This window comes from Peromyscus leucopus, unplaced genomic scaffold (assembly GCF_004664715.2).
Source record: "Peromyscus leucopus breed LL Stock unplaced genomic scaffold, UCI_PerLeu_2.1 scaffold_192, whole genome shotgun sequence".
Lineage (NCBI taxonomy): Eukaryota > Metazoa > Chordata > Mammalia > Rodentia > Cricetidae > Peromyscus > Peromyscus leucopus.
The window spans coordinates 167,412-182,445 of NW_023505065.1; the positions used below are offsets into that span (position 1 = coordinate 167,412).

The window sequence follows — 15,034 nt, forward strand, 5'->3', positions numbered from 1 at the left end:
TAAGATGAGGGGTCCAATCATGCCATGTTAAAATACCAACTTGGACAGAAGAAGGCTGTCCATAGCAGAATCACCTGAAGTCACTGGGAATTCAGGAGATTTCTGTCTTTTCCTGATGCTGAATGTTCTCACTGCAGGGCAAAGGAACGGAAGATGCTAACTAAAGTCAGTCTCCTCCACAAATCCGTGGTTTCACTATGTCAGTGACAATATATGAACACAGCTGGCTGTGAGCGGAAATTAATCCCCAGGTTTCATTGAGAAAGGGAGGGACCAGCAGGAACATGAATGGCCTACCTGATGCAACGACTTTGAATTTCTTCAGTAGGCGAATGTGGTTTCTGGCTTAATAGAGCCATCTCAAAGTCTGCACAGCCACAGCTTTCCAGGAGCGTGAAATAATACAGCAGCCTTTCGTGGTCGAGGCCCGCGATGGTGGGTAGATGTACTTGAGCATGTGTTTATGAAAAGGACTCAGGTCCGTCTTCAACGTGTCAAAGAGATGAAGGTTTGGGCTCGCTTTTCAATCTCTCCTGTGGACAAACTGAAATCGAGAACCAAACAGTCTGTGTTACACGATTTCCCTTCAGAAAAGTGATCTTTAAAGCCTGGAAGAAAGGCTGGTGTGTGTGTGTGTGTGTGTGTGTGTGTGTGTGGTGGAGGGAGCCCACACAGACGCATGACACAGTGAGCATGTGGAGGTCAGAGACAACTCCTGAGCATTGGTCTTTCCTTCCACCATGGGTCCTGGGACGCAATTCAGGCCATCACACTTCCGAAGAGGCTTTTCCCACTGAGCCATCCTGCTGGCCCAGAGATGCTGCTTCTAATAAGTCTCTTCTAACTAGCCACAAGACCTATGCATTGTATCTAAAGTGACACGAAATAAGAAGCAGAGGTCTGCCCTCCTACTATGTGACTTTCACACGTCACCACAGACGGAACCACAGCAGCCCTAAAAGACAGGCATTCCTAGAGTTCCAGAACTGCCTATTCTTGCCAGCTAGGTCAGAAACAAGATAGGACATTTATTCTAAATCATTTACCATCTCTACACACATGTTCAGGAACACACACACAATAAGCCATAAATAAAAATGCAAATTTAAGAAAGAAGGAAATAGCAAGGGAAGAATAAAATCCACCATTTAGGCATGCCTTACATCTAAGAGTATTGAATTAATATTCAATAAACATCAATTTATGTCATGTTCAAGTAAGATTAAAAACAGGAAAGAAATAATTATGCTTTCAATACATCTACAGGACTGCTTCTTGAATAGAAGATACATCTTAATATTTTCATACTAATTAAGTACCTTTTCATACGAACTCAAAGTCTAATATAAACTTAAATAGGAGTTATTTAAGGTTAACCTGCTGAGGAAAAAAAAGTTCATGATATTTTGTTTGCTGGATTGGCTTGTCTGAGTTTTATTTAACTGGAGAGAGGAGAAGGTTTTACTTGATCTTCTGTTTTCCCTAGACAGCCGACTCAGGTCTTGTACCATCTCAGGGCCTGGACTAGGCAAGTCTCCATTCTCTACCTGTGAAGGTCTTTTGGGTAACCCACCATACTAATAGAAATGGTGTTTCCAGGACACCCAGGCAGCAGAGAAAATACTTGGGGGATACTGTACGTAGTGTATAGGAAAGTGATGGCAAAAAAAAAATTTGTTTTTTTCATAATTTGAAAACTGAGGTCGAGAATGATGCAGTGGCGAAGAAAACAGTAAGCTGCGTAACCTCACTAATGCTCCACACAGACAGATGTGCAGAGAGAAGGGTTATGGAGCACAGGAAGGAAGAGCTTTGTTCTATGTTGATTCCTACAGTAGGAACTTGCAGTGCTCACTTGTCAGGACATGAATGAGAAACTGCCACCCTGGCCCATCCAGCCTCAGAGTATGTTTGCTCACTACCTCAGAGAGGGACTGTGTCACGAAGGTCAAGCACCCACACTAACACTGCCTGACAAACAGGGTCCATCTTCAACGGCTCTCCCTTCTAGCAGCAATACCCCAAGAGTCACCCTGTCACACTTCACTAACAACCCTATACACAGTGTTCGGGGTAAACCAGTCTACAGAATGGTCAAGGGCTCCACAGCAGCTTACTCAGCCTCTGCTTGACTGAACTCTGGATCCAGTCCTTCTCAACATGACTTTTTCCTCAGCCACTCACAACTCTGCTGACAATTCGGTTTGCCTCACGTACAATTTCACCTAATTATCTTGTCAAGACAGATACCTTTACTGACACACGATAAAGACCCAACCATCTCTCTCCTGTAAATTATAATGTGCTAAGATCTTTTGTAGATGCCAGTAATCAATAGCCCATTTTAATAACTTCCAGTGAAACAAACTGTTATCTTCTCTTTGGAACAAGAAATCAAATCTTTGCTTAGAAAACAATTCCAAAAGACCTCGCTCAAAAAAAAAAAAAAAAAAAAATCCAACAAAACACTATGAAACCATTGTAGACTTTCTCTAATCTAACTAATAATTACCTTTAAAAATGGTGCTTTTTTTCCTGGACTGAAGTTTAGCTCTGAAGCAGTTTATATTGTGTGTTGCCTCTTTATCTTTCAGGGCTAACTACTGGAAGGCGTTGGCATTGGTTGTACTTAGTGTACAATGAGTAAAATTATCATGACGGATCCTATGATTAAGATGTTCTGTAATGCCTTCAAGTTGTCAATAACTCAAAATTGATTCAAAGCAGCATGTACTGAAGGGACTTTATTCTGTACAAGAAAACAAATTCATTTAAATACATTTTTCTTTATTTAATCTAAGCCGAGATATAATACAGTTCCATTAGCTGACTAAAAGGAGGGAAGAGTGAGAATGAGAGACAAAGGATACTGGGAGAGTCCGAGGGGGCACAGAGGGCAGTAGCAGGGTGACATGAAGCTTACAGGCAGCCCGGAGTACTTTGGCTCTGTGACATCTCTTGGCCTTGATAACTACTCTCTGCAAAAAGTCTTGTTCCTGTTCTCTGAAGCCAAAGCTCAAGCAAAACTTATCTAATTGGAAAGACACAGGAACTGGCCCCAAGTTCGACCTTCCAGATATAGCCCTGTTAATACTCTATAATAAAGCAATGTGTCCATCTGAGAATTTTGCTAGGCACAGTTGAGACACAGAGACTGGGTATTTCCCACACAGACTAATCTCCAAAGCATGAAGATCCCTGAGTCCCAAGATGACCCCAGCGAATGGGTGGCTTCAGCACTGGTGACTGTGAGGGGACACATCTATCCTCTGAACCACAGCCACACCTGAGAGGAGGGTCACATGGAGATAGCTAGCACAAGAACGCCTCAGGTAAAACACGGCTAAGTTGACTTTAACTTTTCTAGATTACCTAGGTAGACAGTTGCTGAAAGAATTGATAGTGAGTATCTCAGAGTCTATTTTGTGTAACAATGATATTCAGTGGGTTCCGTTATCAAATATTTTATTATATAAATACAGCGGTAATACTGAAGCCCATGAGTAAGTTTTGTCTCCTTCCCAAGGAGACAATTTGACAATGAAAGGTCAATTTTAACAGATCTACACAACTTCATACTATTTGCATCTTTAACAACATCACCAGTAATACCACAGCAGATGCAGTAGCAGGCATGCATATCATCAGTCAACAGTCAAAGGTCTTGCATCATCACTACTCTCATGGCAATAACTGATATCACTTGACTTGAAGAGTAATTGCTTAGATGTACTGTAGGGGTCTATAAGGTGAATTTGGTAAATGTAGACTATTTTCAAATCAACAGTATTAGCCACACTCCCTATATGACAATACTATGTATAATTCTTTAATTCCATGGCATTTTTTGCAAACTGCATAAGTCATTTTGCAGAGAAAAAAAACTTCTTGGAGGTTAAAAGAATTGTATCACGAACATTTTAAACAAGGGACATGCCAGGGTCCTGGCCAGGCTTGCATGAGCCAAAGCAATGCGTCACAGCACCGGGGCTTTACCTGACATAGGCATACACTGGCCAAATGTACTGTTTTTATATCTATTTCAGGAACTTGTTGGCTAGTGTGAAAAGGGGAACTTAAGAATCACCCCACATTACTGCTCACCATAAACCCAAGACCCAGGTAACACTGTGAAGAGGGGACAAAAAGACTGAATCCTTGCTACTGCATATGACAAGGCCATTGCAACCATGGACAAAGAGCAGCAGTGCTACCTGCACAAACCCCCGCACGTGCACAAAAGGCAAGGAAGAAGGAAGTACTGGCGAGGAAGAGGGACCACAGGAACAGGGTTGGGGAGAAAGGCGATGGGCTGAACAAGAATACATACATGGAACACACACAAAATTGTCAAAGATTCAACCTTTAAAGAATCACAACACAGAAGGAAGAATTGCAGAATGCTTCTGTTTTGCAATGGTGAAATCAGTTTTTGTTTCTCTTGGGGTAGTAGATTTTTTTATGCAAAGTGCAAATCACAGCCCTGGTCAACTTCTCTAGTGCCTTGAGGTGAACAAGACAATTTTAAACACTTCGTGGGATCTGTGATCTGGGTATCTACACACAACATTGCACCTCAGGTAACAGGCTAGTGCTGGTTCTGCATTTCTGTTTGTCTGACTTTCAATGATCTGCATGTCAATGTACTAAACTAAGTTACTTTAAATCTTGGGAGCTCGTATGAACTGAATTGTCCTTCTCCATCTACTAGCCACTCCAGCACTAATGCCTCTTCTGTACAGGGGCCTCCTAGTGAGGCTGGAAGAACAGGTCAGTATTCAGAATGTTAGCGTGGCAGCTTGGGCCCAAAGCCTCACTGTGTGAGCAATAGCAACCCTCAGGCATAAATCCTGGGTCTGTTTTTCATTCAGAACAAAGCAGCTTCATTATAGCTTATTCAGCTCTCCACAGGCACACTCTTGCACATCTCTACCTGAGATGGAAGGACACCTCCCCAAATGAAATAGGCCAAAAACAGTGCAGCCGATCAAAGTGCTTAAGAACAGACGCCTTAGCCTTGTGTGCAAAAGGGACAGTACCTAACTCCAACAAGAAGACAGTTTCGTGCTGTGTACCAGCCAAGAAAGCCCAGGGCCGTCCCCAAGGGCTACAGAGACGAGAGCAGAGCACGCTATGTTTAATAAGAAGACAGAGATGGAGGTGTTCCAACACGCTGATGTCTGTTCCCAACCTTACTTAGCTCTCCTTGGCTCCCCATGTTCTGCTATGTGGCCCCTTTAGCTACAAAACATCAAGAACTCACACTCGCCCAGTCCCCTTGAGATGGAATGAATGTTCGTCCTTCATCACTCTTCAAAGGTGGGCTTTTCTTTCACATGCAAGAGAGCCTTCCCCAACTGTACGGAGTTGTCACTTTATTCACTGCACCTGATATCTTGATGTTTATGTTGGGGAGAGAGGAGAAAGACAGCTCCTAACAAGGTATAAACTCCATGAGATTTCTATCTTGTCTAGTACCTAAAACTCTGTTGAGTGTACAAAGTCACAAAAATATTAACACTTAATGAATAATAATCAGCCAGAAACAATCTCTGGTATTTAAAAATTGTCCCTTGTCTAAAACTCAGAGATGAAAAAGAAGAATTAACAAAAACAACAACAACAGGATTGACCACAATAGCAAACAAAGATCCACCTGGTGATGCAGGCCTTGGAGTTCTGACTTTAATATTCACAACCCTGCAGGTAAGGACAGTGACCACCCCCCCACCCCACCCCGTGCACCCCCTCTCTACTCCCCTCACCCTCCCCAATCTACCACCCACCACTCCTGTGTGCGCACACACACACACACACACACACATATATACTCTGAGAAGACAGTGATTTGCAAGATTAAGATACAAGCTCAAGGCTTGCAGTAGGTAGCTCTGGGCAGTAGCTCTGCATCTTGAAAGGTTGATCTTTTTCAAACCCCATACCGCCACACATTCACAGAGTTACTGTCATCTGCAGGGTCCACCAACCTGACTAGGGAAGCCCCAAGGTAAGGCATTACTAAGTCTGCAGTGAGAGCTTTGATGCAAAGGAGAGCATGCCACAGCAGCCTCAAGAAGCCAAGAGAACGTTGTCTGCTGGTGGGAGAGAGTCTATGTACTTGCAACCAGGCAAACACAATGTTTTGCTTAAAACTAGTAATGGGAATAAAAAGGACTAAGTGTTGTTTTTGCTCTTCTTGGGGGTCTTGCCACCCAGCTCCCAAATAAATCACTCATGAAGGCTTATTCTTATTATCAAGAGCTTGTCCTTAGCTTCGCTTGTTTCTACCAGCTTTCTTAAATTATCCATCTACTTTTTGTCTCTTGCTTTTACCTCTCTCTATTTCTGTATATCTTTTTCTTACTCTATTGCTGTTTGGTAGCTGGGTGGCTGGCCCCTTGCATCCTCCTCCTTCCCTTGCTCCTCCTTTTCTACTCCCAGATTTCTCCTTCTATTTATTTCCCCTGCCTGCCAGCCCCGCCTATCCTTCTTCTGCCTTTGCTATTGGCCAGTCAGCTCTTTATTATAAACCAATCAGTGTTTTAGACAGGCAAGTAACACAGCTTCACAGAGTTAAACAAATGCACCATGAATAACAGTAACACACCTTAAAATAACATAATACAACAAATAGGATGAAGGAGATCAAGAAATCAAGTATGAGTGCTTAGGAGGATCAGTTCCCAGTTCAAAGACCATAACTTAAGGAGATTAGGTTTTTACCACTTAATCACTTAAGTTATACTAGTCTTTGCTTGCAGCTCCTGAGAGGGATAATCTAGTTCATGGACACACACATGGCACACACAGGAACTGGCCTGGCCACCTGGACTGAGGCATGACACCCTCTGCATAACGCTGCTGTACTTGCACCTGTCTGTCACGGTGGTGCTGCAGGTCAAAACCAGCCAGAGGAAGAAGAAGGAGAGGGAGGACTGAACTTCATGGAGCCAGGGAGACTTTAGGGAATAGAAACAATACCCTAAAGCCAAGACGAGCACTTCTGTTATTCTACTGGTTAACTCCCCAATGGCACTGGCTTAACTAAAAATGTTGGACAAACTATGGCCGTACTTACAAGGCTGATTTCTAATAACCAGTTAGTGTGTTTGATGAAGTAGTCAGGCAAAGTGCTACCTCCTAAGCAAGAAGACCCAGACAGCACTGGTAAATCAATATTAAGTGCACTGCCACTCACACGTAATGATGCTAGGAGGTAACGACTTCCTACTTTGTAATTGCTGTACATCTGCATAATCACACTGCTCTCAGGTATAATGATATGCCAGGAACAGCCTTGCCTGCTCCTCAACTGCCTGATAATTTGAAACATATTCAGAGACCAAGGACTCATCCTGCTTGCACAGACAACATCCCTTGTGTGATGTTCAATGAAGAAAAAAGATATTAATAAAAATGCCATGGTATATTTTTAAACACCACACATATCACAGAGAATATTTATCTGAACATGTTACTGTGCCTAAGAACTGGTGAATTCAGGACAGCATTCACTATCCATGACACCACTGTCATGGAACACTCTGATAAATGCTCATATGGAGACATTAACATTTCAATGATTAATAGAAATTACACACTGAGGTCGTAAAGGCCTTTTGGCCCTTCTGCAGGATTTGACCTTTCAGCTCTCCTCCCATTCTTGGAACACTCTGACATGGCTTCCTGACAGTAAGACCCTCTTTTCGTGTCTCTTTCCACCACCTAATTCTCTACCAGGACTTGTGGAAGGCCCTCAACATCTGTCCATTTTAGTTAGGTGTCTACTGCTGTGATGAAAAACTATGACCAAAGGCAATTTGGAGAGGAAAGGGTTTGTTTCACTCACAGTTCTACATAATAGTTCATCATCAAAAGCAGTCAGGGCAGAAATGCAAGCAGGGCAGGACCTGGAGGCAGGAGCTGATGCAGAGACCGCGGAGGGGTGCTGCTTACCAGCTTGCTCCCCATGGCTTGCTCAGCCTGCTTTCTTAGAGAACCCAGGACCTCCACCGCAGGAATGGCATCTCTCACAATGGGCTGGGCCCTCTCTCACTGATCATTAATTAAGAAAACACCTACAGCTGGACCTTACGGAGGCATTTTCTCAATTGAGTTCCCTGCTTTCAGGTGACTGCAGCTTGTGTTAAGCTGACATAAAGGAGCCGGACACTCCTCAGTTCCCCCCTTGCTCGTGCGTGTCCCTGCTGAGGCACAGCACAGCACAGAGGCTATCCAGATGCTCGGAGCTCTCTCCTGTGCTCCCTCTCTGGACATCTCCCTCTTGCAACTGCCATCTTGCCCTGTCCTCTTCAGGCACAAGTCACTCCTGCAACCTGCTGACCTCGTAGGGTTCCCTGACTAGTTCAGGGCTGCCGTGCAGCAGGTGGACCACCGACTTTCCCCTTGCAGGTCCTGTGTTTACTTCCTCCTTGCTGACCCATAGGCTAAGTTCGTAGAATGTATTCCTGCCTCTCCTATGCCTTCAAAGCCCTGTCCACGCTGGGGCCACCTGTCCTGCACGCGATCCTACACCAGCTCCTCCCCTTACCGTACTACCTTTCTTCCACACACTAACAAAGAGATCTTATTAAAGTGATACTTAGGTAATCTTCCTGTCACCTTTTATCTCACTCAAATGCTTAAACAGCCATGATTCTTAGGAGATGCCAATGGCCCTTTCTAGGGCCTGAAAAAATGGTGCACTTAGGACAGCATTCACCATCTATAACAACATCAATACAGTACAATTTGATAAATGCTTAAAATGTAGATGTTACTATTTCAATGATCAATATAATTTCACAATGCCAAAGTACAGCATGGTCTAGTTCCTACATCTCACCCACATGCATTTTCACTTGTGGCCTAATCACACTGCTTCTCTGCCAGGCCCTCTGACTCATCATGCTCCTAATCTAAGGACTTTTGAGCTTACTAAATCATCTATACCCCAAATGGCTCCCTTCCCTTGGAGTATAGTTGAGCCTGACTGAGTACTGAGATCTCAGCTTGCAACAGTCCATTCTGAATTGCCATAATAAATACCCAGGGGAGCGGACTACATCCTAATACAAAGGTTTACTCAGATCACAGATCTAGAAGCTCCAGTCTTTCTTGCTAGCTAGCAGAGTCCTAAGTCTGCACAGAGCACTGCAGGGTGGAGGAAAGGCAGTGCATATGTGTCTCAAACTCTTGTCTCTTCTTATATACTCACCATACTAAATGGGATGCTCTACTGTGATGACCTATCCAATCCCAGTTGCCTTCCCAAGGTTGATCTAAACAACACAGCAGGATTACATTACCGCTCCTTTAGTATTCTCCAGTGGGATTAAACTTAACAAGGGGCTACACAAACCAAACCCCAACCATAGCATAGCTCAACTGTGACGCTCTCAGGAAAGCCTTCCCTAACTATTCTACTTTCCTAATTGCACTTTCTATACAGAACATAAAAGTTTTGTTTTCATACTTGCCTAAGTCATTATTCAAATTGTCATCTACCTTCCACTGTAGGCTCCACGCTGCCAAGATACCCACCCTGTCCCCCACTACTAAAACACCACTGCCAACAGATTCTCCGTGAACATATCAATGCACAGGAAGGTGTCTAACTCTCAGAGCTCTGCTGAAAAATGAAAACTTATGGTCTATTTGGGAAAGGCAAACCTGTGCCAAGTCATCCTGGTCTACAATTAAGAGGAACAGTGAAATTGTACTGTTTTAAACTGGAGTCTGAAGAGGCAGGCATGGGCATCAACGTGCATGTCCACTGTACTTACCCACTGTCGCTGAACAGGAACTCCAAATGGGTCATGAAGACTTCCCACTGTGAGATACTGTACCGCTGGGCCAGGAAAGGGCAATGTTGTACACATTTTCCTCAAGGTTCTTCAGGAGTGTCCACCGAGCACAGAGAAAGAAAAAAAACCCAAGTCAGCAAAGACAATTCTCTTGGGGACACAGCCGTGTATGGAGGACTGTGGATTTTGTATTTTTTTTTTTACTTTTAAACAGTTTATTTGAGTAGAATGACATAAAAAATGAGAATATCTTTAAAACAAATAACTTGGCAAATTTTGATACATAGATACATTTGGGACATTTAGCCAATATAGTAAATTGTTGTCACTCACCAAAGTAACCTGTGTCCTTCTCTAGTCCTTCCTCACCCTACTCCATCTTTGCTGACCCCCACACCCCACTATTGAATTTGAGGACTTCTGGATAGAAGTCTTTTTTTTAATGCCAAATGCTGTTTATGAAGGAGGGAAGAGGTCTTAAACACAGCTTACAGCACAATAGGAGAACCCCAGAGGCAGAAGTTTTATAATCTTGCATCTAAGCTGTTAACGCCCATTATGCAGGATACACAGACAAGGAACTTCTCTTAAGCATTCAGGAGGGTGGAATCCAGCAGGGAATTAGCATAGGGGATATCAAGGTCAAGGTCCAAGCAAGGCAACACTTACCCAAAACAGGGCCAGGGCCCTACAGGTCCCCCTTTTACTAAAAAATTAGTTTCTGACTTAGGTTGCATGGGACGTCAGCAGGTCACCTTACCCGTCATGGAGACGCCTGCCCAGGCCACACAGGTGTTCTGTCTTAGGTTGGTGAGCGCCCCCCAGCATTACCCATCTCTGAATACTCATTACCATACAGGCTCCGTGTGTGTGTGTGTGTGTGTGTGTGTGTGTGTGTGGTGTGTGTTGTGTAGATTTTGTATTTTTTTATTCACATCTCTGAGAATGCAGTAAAAGGGCTTCCAGCCTCTCTCACAGGACTGCAAGCAGGTGGACAGGGACCTGTTTGCCAGTGGCTTCCCCGTCAAGGGTAATTCTGACCCCAGGAGCCACCCGACCATGTGAGGAAACATTCTAACTGTAACAAATGGGGGGGATTCGTGGTCAGAAACCATGTATGATACTGAATATCCACAAAGCATAGGATAGCCTTCCCCAGGACAGGACTACCCAGTCAAACTGCAATAGTGCTGAAGAATAAACAGTAAGAATTCTGCTTTAGACTCTGTAGCCCACAGTGACATTGAAAAGCATGGAAGTAGTCTGTAAAAATGTCTTCTGTTTGTTTTCTGCATTGTCAGGTGTGAAGCTGTTTCAGTCATAAAAACAAGCAAGATACTGGAATGCACAGCCGAATAGGGAATGAGACACGAAATTGGTAATTAGGTTTTTAGAATTCTAAACTATTGTGATAGTTGGGATGAAGAGCAATCCATTTGAACGGAAGGATGAAGAAGCAGCACACATTATCTAAGCATAAGTGTCAGCAGGCCAGTCAGAGAGACTCTGATAAACGGACAAGCAGATCATACACAAGGGCCAGCGCACAATCCTCAACCCAATGAAACCTGCACGTCTCTGAGCCAACAAAGATCTGGTGGAAGTAGCCAGGAAATGGCATCACCAGAGAAAGGGATGTGAAGAATCCAAGAAAGGTTCAGAGAAGAAAACATTAGGTTGCTGCAGGGACCCTGCTTCCAAAGGCAGAGAAAAAGAGACTGGAATTCTTGCATGGAAGGGTCTTGGTACAACCACAGCAGCAGAGCAAGGGAATCTGTTCCTGTGAGCAGGGCCAGGATTACATCTCCAGCTAAGTAGTCACAGCAGTTGTGTGTTTCTTAGCCAGAGGCGGCAAATGCTCTCTGGAAGGGCCCTTAGGAAGCATTGTGGCTTTGCTGCTGTGCAGTGTCTGCCCGCCTTCTTTTGTATTCTTTTGGGATTCTAGTTTCTCTATAAACTTTTAAAAGTGTTTTCTCAAGGCTACAGAAGAAACTATTCAGTGCTATAAGTACGTCAACCTCGAGTATGAACTGTCAGTTGAAATTTGTGTGTGTGTGTGTGGGGGGGCGTGACAGTAGTCACACGTAGTACACATGTGGAGTTCCAAGGACAACCGCAGTGCTCAGTCCCCAGGTTCCTTCTACCTTTGAGGCAGCAAGTCTCTCCCTGGCCTGGGTCTTTGCCACAGAGCTAAGGGCAGCTGGTCCCCAAGCTTCCAGGGACCTGTCTATCTTTACCTCCTTTCACCATCTCTGGGACTGTAGAGAATGTCACCGTGTCCAGCTTTTTACACAGCTCTGGGGACTCCAATGCCGGTCCTCAAGCTCCCAAGGCAAGCCCTTCAGCGACGGGGCTAGCACTCCAGCCCTGCACCGGTGTCTTAGAACTTCATGAGGGTGGGAAGGAAGGAAATTACGTTTACCCTCTTCAGAGTCCCCAGCCTTCCCAGAGACACGCAGACAAAGTTAGACATAAGCAGCAGCAAAGCCTGCCTTACGACAGTCAAGGGGTGAGAGGTACGGCCACACTGTGCGTAAGTAGAGATGGAGGGGCACAAATCAGGAGAGAGTCCTTCTCAACACCGCTAGACACTGGGATTTCCACCAAAGTAGAACGGCAAAGCTCAAACCCCACTGAAACTATGAGGCATTTTAAACAAGCCATCCAAAGACTGCAGTGTATTTTCTAAGCAATGAATATAGAAGAATCTATTAGATATTTATCAAAAAGCATATATTTATCCTTGAGGACATACTTCAAATAGCATATGCTGGCTGCAAACTTAGACAAAAATTCCAGGAAAATGTAAGTAATAATCTAAGGTACCCCTCACCTCACAGTTCTATATTCTGCATAACAATCCCCTCAATATGAAAACAACATGACAGTGAGGATTTCAAACTGGCTCTAGAATAGGAAGGCCAGGCTCAAGCTCTGGCCACGCGACCTTGAACAACTCCTTACAACCCTGTGTCTCGGGTTCTTCCTCCAGAAGAAGGAAGCTGGGCTTTGCACCATCTCAGGACACCGTCAAAGCTGACATGAATGACTCTGAAGCTGACCTTCCAGGAGAAAGGGTAAGAGGAAAGACTTCTTCACTGAGACGGCACTGACTGCCTTTCTCCACTGCCTTTCCTTCGACTCCCCTACCCTGCATAGGTCCAGCCCTCAGACCTCAGGAAAATTCAGATGCCTCAAAGAGTGAAGAGGTCGAGGCCAATAAGTCACCAGAGAATGACTTCAGTTCATTTTCACAGGGATTTAAAGGATAATATTGAATCATAATATACCATTACCACAATTTAAAGCCATTTTTGTTATTTCAAAGTAACTTCTCAGGAGACATGAATAACCATCCTATCAGTACACCAATTCAACCAAAGTTTCAAGACAACAGTACTAACCTTCAAAGCCCACTAGCGCATCTCTGAGAAATAGAAACTACATAGGCATACCATGTCGTGGTAGAGATGTGACATTTTTAAAATGTGACAGACCAGATTAAGATCAAAAACTTCTACATTTTATCAGCCATGTAAACTTAGGCCAGTGACCATCCCTAAGCAGCAATTTTTCATTTAATAAATGCAGATAAGAACACTTTGCTATCACAGGACTGTCTATGGGATGGGACTTTAGATAAAGTTTGCAGAGCACCACACATAACACTTTGGTGTGCTCCATGTGAATACTCAATGGTTGTGTAGAGGTGTTAAAATCAATTTCTACTATTAACCACGTGGCGTGACCATTTTCAGGACAGTAAGCACTACTCACTTGATCTAAGCTACCGAACCCAGCACGTCAGCAATGAAACCAAGGAATGAACTCCTTTCCTCCATTCATAGAGCCAGTCTTCAACCAGGCTTAAGGTGAACCACCTTCTCACACAGGGCCTGCTCATCAGTGAGGAGAGACTCAGCTAAATAAAGGCGTGTTTTTCTGGAAACTAGGATAGAGCACCTGGCCCCCTATACTTGATCTTCTGAAATGAGGGCAATTGCATCTGTTAGTAGTTAGGGTTTCTATTGCTGTGAAGAAACATTATGGACCATGGCAACTCTTATAAAAAAAAAAAAAAAAAAAACATTTATTGGGCCACCTACATCTTCAGAGACTTAGTCCTTATCATCGGGGCAACATGGTGGCGTGCAGGCAGACATGGTGCTGAGAAGTAACCAAGTGTCCCTACATCTTGACTTGCAGCAACAGGAAGTGATCCAAGACACTAGGTATGGCTTGAGCACATGAGATCTCAAGCCTATTTCACAGTGGCACACTTGCTCCAACAAGGCCATACCACTCAACAAAGCCATACCTCCCTAATAGTGACACTCCTTTGGGGCCATTTTCTTTCAAACCACAGTATCTATGAACACACTAAAGAATATCAATTCTATGTACTTTGAAAGGAGATTCTCAGCCGAGAATAAGAGGACATCTCATTTTAAAGTTCTATCACAGGACACCATCCTTCATCAACCCAAGTCATTGCCCAGTCCCTAGAACAGACATAATTCAGGAACTGGGTTACCAAGGACACGAGAAGCTAACAGCAAACAACAACAAAACCCCAATACAACTCAGGGCTACTACCTAAATTTACAGGCACACATGTCTGTCTCTACTATGACAGACTTCTCGACCTTAAGACTACTTAGTCTATCTACTATCTACTCCTCACAGGACTGGGAAAGCTGGAGAGAGGTTCTGTTTTAAACAACTATGCATGTTGATCTAGCTATGAATTCAACTCAACCTCTGCATTTCAAACACCACTCAGGAGACAATGAGTGACACCTACTCTGCAAGTCCCAGGATGTTTTCTCTTTTGTACTGGTCATCAGCAGTGAACCGTTGCACATCCACCCCCTCCGCAGCCCTGGAGGGAGCTGAGCCTGGGTGAAATCCAGGAGGCGCTCATTGTAGTAGTGCAGCTGCTTGATCAGTGACACGAGGTCCTCAGCCAGGCTTCATGCCATGTCGAGCCACATGCCTGGTCACCATCTTTGATTAACTCTTTGGATGGCCTGGGAAAGTTGAAGAAAAATGTACTTTATATTCAATATACATACATGAACAGGTTTGTAAAAAATAGTTAGAACACAGCTTCTGGACATCTGTATGCACTCCCCACTGCTGGGCACACTGAATCACAGCCACCAAAGCCAACTGCAGAGGTGCACACTTTATGCACCTCAAAAAGGACACAGAGCTGAGCCTACAAA

General features: G+C 44.0%; 1 pseudogene; it reads right to left on the minus strand.

Annotated features, from left to right (window-relative positions):
• The window catches only part of LOC114692027, a 266,238-nt pseudogene that overhangs the window by 82,192 nt on the left and 169,012 nt on the right, over positions 1–15,034 (minus strand).